This window comes from Dermacentor albipictus, chromosome 10 (assembly GCF_038994185.2).
Source record: "Dermacentor albipictus isolate Rhodes 1998 colony chromosome 10, USDA_Dalb.pri_finalv2, whole genome shotgun sequence".
In the NCBI taxonomy this organism is placed as follows: domain Eukaryota; kingdom Metazoa; phylum Arthropoda; class Arachnida; order Ixodida; family Ixodidae; genus Dermacentor; species Dermacentor albipictus.
In genome coordinates, this window is record NC_091830.1 from 21211056 (window position 1) to 21217055 (window position 6000).

Here is a 6000-nt window from a genome sequence, read left to right on the forward strand (position 1 = left end):
GGGACCCGATTTTTATTAATCACATCATAAGAAACCAACAAACACTGACACCATGGACAACATAGGGGAGATCACTTGTGCTTAATAAATGAAATAAAGGTACGATAAATTAATGGAAAATGAAAGTGGATGAAAAAAATTGCCGCAGGTGGGGAACGATACCACAATCTTCGCACAACCTTCGTCAAAATGCATCATGATCATCATCAGCAGCAGCAGCAGCAGCAGCAGCAGCAGCAGCAGCAGCAGCAGCAGCAGCAGCAGCAGCCTGGCTACGCCCACTGCAAGGCAGAGGCCTCTCCCATACTTCTCCAACTACCCCGGTCATGTGCTTAAGCAAAATTACTTCTTGTCTAGAAAGTTGTAATGTTTACTAGTATCGATTATTAATTATCTCATTTATGCGAGGAGAGCTATCAGGCGTTGTCATCAAGTATGCAAGAATATTGTAGAAAACGTCCGTCATCAGAAACCAGACGTACAGCACCGCATCTCCAAAGCAGGCGTCGGCACACCGTACACAAAGCGGTTAACCGCTCCCTCACGAATGATACCGTTAAATATCAACACATTCTCTTGCGGCGTTCCAGGTTGCACTCAAAGGAAGCAATTTCGATCTCCTTGTGTAAGCGCTCGCCGCGGCAAAGATAAAACGCAAAACAAACTCACGCCAGCGGCATCAGCAAAGAGCCAGGAAGTCCCAGGCGGCCTTCGCGCTGGCACGCGGTAATTCACCCGCGAACTGCGCAGAGACGACGGCGCCACCTGAAAATGCCACTACGATAAGCTCCACAGGAAGTCGCAGGCGTTGGCTCTTTAGCAGACGACGGGCAGACGTACACGGTGAGCAAGGCGATCATTGCTTGCAGACGATCGATCTTGTGGAACGACCAGAAAAAAAACGTTCGGTCAAGTTGTTCCTTCCGAGACAATGTCCGTAGACACCTCAAAAAAACTAACGCGAAAGTTGGAATGCGACCTCCAGGAAGAAAAAAAAAGGAATAAGAAGACAGAGAGTGAGGGAGAAAAAGAAAACGACCGGTCAGCGTCGTGAAAACGCGGGTCGACAATGCGTTGGCGGTGCCCGGCCAGGTGAAAGCCACGGAGGGGGCGCAGCGGGACCGGTCTGGAAATGCCGCTCCGCTTCTGTGTCGTCTGCTACGAGTGTGTGTCGGTAACTGTAGGGATTGTTTGTCCCTAGCCTTATCAGTAGTTAACCTAGGGAACCAACGGAGCTGGAGCATCGTCTGTTAGCCCACGCTGTAGCAGCGTGTGAACGCAATTTGTCACCGGCATCCTTGCACTCCATTATTGACACAACTTTGTAGGGCAAATATTCAAAAAATGTCTGCATTCATTTTTGCAGAAATTGCATGACGAGAGTTCAGCAAGCGTACAAAAAAACGTGCACATGCAGAAAATGTGCATGTTCCGCTTAAACCACTGACATTGGTAACAGTGGACATGATATTTGCCTCGACTTATTATTAGCTAACCTATAGTGAACACCGCGGTGGGCGTCATCTGCTAGCCACATTGTAACGATGTGTGAGCAATTTTATTCCCTAGTACCTCCGAGTGATGCGATGTTGCAGGTAACGCAGCAATCGTGCGTTTGTAAAAGTGCATGCATGAACATGTATTCTGATTATGTGCTTTGGGGGCATTTCTGTCCTGCATTTGACAGCTGATTGCTTTAATGCTGTACCGAAATGCGAAGTGTAATTTTGTGGCATCATTGTTGATATTTGAATACGTCCATCTATAAATATGTTATGTTTGATGGATAGACAATAGGCAGGGGAAGAGATAGGAGAATGGCAGTATAAAGAGCGAACATGGGCAGCTGATAGTCTAGATCGAAAAGAAGTGGAGCCGAGCAGGTAATGTAATACGTAAGAAAAGATAATCGATAGCCTGTGAAACTAACAGAAGGGTGCCACGGGAAGGAAAACGCCATCAGAGATGGCAGAAGATTGGATTGCATGATATATAAGATTATGAACTTTCATTACGTAGTCCACAGACATAGGATGCAGTCGGATTATGCATTACTGGTGTAAATCGAGATCCCTGGAAAAGTTCTTTCTTGCAGTGGATTTAAAATATGCTGTTGACGACGACGGTTATGGTATGATGATGAATTCGCATATGAGAGAGAGATGCAGAACGCTTAATAAAGAAGATTAAATAATTAGAAGTCCACTAATCTACGGAGCTTCTAGTAGCATGCCTAGTTTAGGCTAAACAATGTTATTTCGCTTCGAAAGTGCACAATACTGTCGGCCAGTGCGCAACATCTTCCAAGTTTCTTTTAAAAGTATCCAGTACGTCAGCCAAAGAATACCAGATAATTTTATTCAACGACCTGTTTAACGACCCGGAATGCCGTCGCCAGGAAAGGGTTTTCCCTAGCCTCCTTGTACCTAGCCTCGGAAGCGTCCATGCGTTTCCTGGGCGGTTCATCGCAACGTGTTTTTGACCCCTGTGGTCGCCGCACTCCACGGCGCATGACCAACGCTATTCTGTCAGATGCACTTTTCTTTTTTTTTCGCGCGTCGTTTTTGTTTTGAAACGGCAGGGCAATCGCTCAAACGCGAATTCGTCTGTGACAGACTATGATGGATCGACGCATTGTGTCGATCGACAAAATGCAGCCTACGGATACAGATTACTCCAGAGCATTCTTTCGAACTCTACACGCTAGTAGATCGCGTTCCAATTTGTTTAATTTGACAGTGTTCGAGCGCCATCACAGCTTCGCCGTAGAGACGCCACGCTTTTATATCGACTTTGGTTGGGCGTTGCCTTTACTAAATAAAGCCTATGCCTTCCGCATAGGGATGACCGACACCCCAACCTGTGACCACTGCGGCCATGAAGAATCAATTGGCCATATTTTGTGCACCTGCCCGCAGTACAGTCCACAGAGGACATGCCTTAGCCGCGAACTTGACCAACTGGACGACCAACCGCTATCCGAAAAAAGAATTCTGCAACATCGAAAGGACACTACCGTCACAGAAGAAGGCCGTGCAAGCGCTCTTGCGCTTTTTGCGATCTACCGGCCTGTGTGAACGACTTTAACTGGAACGCCTTTTGTGTGTGTTTCTCCATGTGTGCGCGTTTTTTTTTCGTTTTCCTCTCTGTCATCTTTCTAACCCCTATCCCTAGTGTAGGGTAGCAAACCGGAGTCTCATATCTGGTTAACCTCCCTGCCTTTCCTCTTCATTCTCTCTCTCTCTTGACAGAGTGGTGTATGACCGTGCTGCGATCTTTGATTTAGGCACTCTCTGACAACATTATTTTAAAAAAATGAAAATGATGTTATCTTCCTGTTTACAGCTGCGAAACGTTCGCGTGATCGTCCACGTGATCAGCTTTTGAATTACTTTTTAACTCGACAACACTGGCGGGTTCACGCTTTGGTAGGTGGCACACGTGAAAGAAAAAAGTAAGTTTAGAGAGAAAATACACACGTCGCGCTATAGGTACAATAAATTGTGACGCCAGCGTGGGAGGGCGTGACGGGTAATACCAGAACTACTTATCAACCGATTCATTTTGCATCTGCAAGGTACACCAGCGTGTGGTACACCCCAGTAGAGGGCTCTTAAATAATATTTGCCACCTGGTGTTTTCTAAAGCTCCCCAATGCCTGAGTTTCGGGGCATTTTAGAGCGAAACTTTCTTTGTCTCTTCCCCCTCCTTTGCATAGAGTGCTGTGTGGGCCGACTAAACTGGGGCAATCCCGGAGACTGCGCAACCAAACGAATACGGCAAATCTTCCATCGGATTACCGGATTCTTCGATGATTGAAGGAAAACAACCCTTTGTGCAGGCTGATCCGACCAGGACTGATTGTTCTTCAAGTATGAAGCTTTCTTAGTCGCAAACCTGTATGAGACGGACAAATTTCCATCTGCAGGAAAGGCAGAGAGGTCCACCTGAGCTGGTGCGCTCTAGTCTGCTACTCTGCGCTGGGGAACAGGGAAAGGGGCGTATATATTGGGATTAATGATGAGGAGAAGAAGATAAGAGAAGGAGGTGATGCTTGTGTACATTAGACACTGGCCCTGCTGAAGCTGCTTGCCCAGTTACGTGTCAGGAACTTCAACAAAGGTTTTGTTAACACGCCTTGCAATTGAAGTGTCAGACAGTGGGCCGAGAACAGCGCCCTGTGACTGCCTGTCGACGCCGGTTAGGAAACTGTCCAGCGTCCGCTTCTTTAGCATACGTGCTGGGCAATGACGTAATATGTGTTCCGGCGTGTCATGCGTCTGACAGTGTTCACGATCAAGGCTATTCGACCGACCAGACGAACCTGTGTGGGTTTTCTTTGTAGCTTCGTGCTGCCTTCTGGTGGACGACACTTTCCCCCCCCCCCCCCCCCCCCCATTTCGTGTGATTGAACCAGTCGTTGAACTCTCTGCGTTGCTCGCATATCGAAGGCACTAAAACGAGGAGCGTGAAGAAAAGACGGCACGATGTGGGTTTCGCGCGCGGCCAACGTCAGAAACGAAAGCGATCGTGCAGCCAACGCCCTCACAGGATCCTCACGTTTTGCAAGCGACCTAGTGATCACTACTGAAGCCAGAAGCAATGAAAAATGTGCGCGCATATCTCGCTTTGTTTAAGAAGGCCAACTGCCTCAGAGGACGATGGTTTTTTGTTTTTGTTGAAATAACTTATTGATTCTTGCTAGCCATGGCGATCGCATGGAATCGATGAACGCAGGTAGCAATGCCCGACGTCAGTTACTTTATTTTTTGCACCTACTCAGCGATCTAATGGGGGCACTGCTTTAACTGGCTAGGCAAAACAGGTCACCATTATAGGTGCGGCTGGATGGGGCTGTTTTGACGTTGTGCTCACTGGCGTTTCTTTAATAGCCTCCATGCTCCCAAAGGAGAGCTTTCTTTTCTGCTGTGCGTCTGTCTTTCCGAAGTCTGCTGCTTAGCGGTAGATCGTCTGCCAAGCGCCAATGCCGTGTGGGTGCGTAAAAGTTCCCTTTTTCTTATCTTGTATGCGATCTTTACAGATGCGCCGAAATACGAGCGTGCAGAAGGGCCGTTTGACTGCGTGGCAAAGAAAAACAGGTCGTAAACGTAAGTGAAGCTATGGACGCGTTTGTCTTTTCGTGGTATTAGTTCTCTCTCCTTTAATAACCCGTCTGCTCAGAGAACGGAGTACCAGGTGGCAAACAATCCGATCGTCTGCTCCGATGCGCTGCCTGTCTTGCTGGCCCACTTCTGCTCGGGGATCCTCGAACAAGAGCAATTGCTATTGTTAACCTACATGCACGCCGGCAATTAAAGCGCCTTCGAGAAACTGCACTCACGGGTTAGATTGCATCTTCCGATTCCAGCAGGTGTCGCTTTCGGCCGCCACGGAATTCAGCGGAGCGTGAAATACTTGAAGGAATCGAATCACTTCTGCTGTTACAGTGTTCGTGCATAGTCGTGTTTATATAGCGAACGTGTGTGAAACTATATTTAGGACATACGTCGTGATTTCGCAGCTAGGAAGCTTGTTACACGCGTGGTATCAAGAGGAAGCCATTAATTTTTCCAGTTTCCCAATGAAGGTAGTAGAGCCGTAGGTATTTCAGAGAGGACGTAAAGTGGGCCTCCTCAGTATAGCATGGCAGCTGCGATATTGTACTGACAGCTCGCGTTTTTAAGAGCTGACCCGGCCCAGCTGAGAGAATTAAAATCGGAGGCGTGTCCTTTATTTAAACGCAACAGCCAGGTTACACGTTAACGCTTGTGGTATGCTACATGCTTAATCAGTGCTGTGACTTAATTTTCTTTATGCGATACAATTTGTCTCAGGCGGTGCGGTTGCTCTTTCCAACATTTTCTTATTTTTAGGGCAGTGGGAAATGCTCGAGGCTACAAGACACGTTGGCTCATTCATTCGTTCATTTTCAAACGGGAAATGTACCCAACTACATTGTTGCCGGCTTCTCCGCGAGCTATACGTTGGTGAATGAATAAA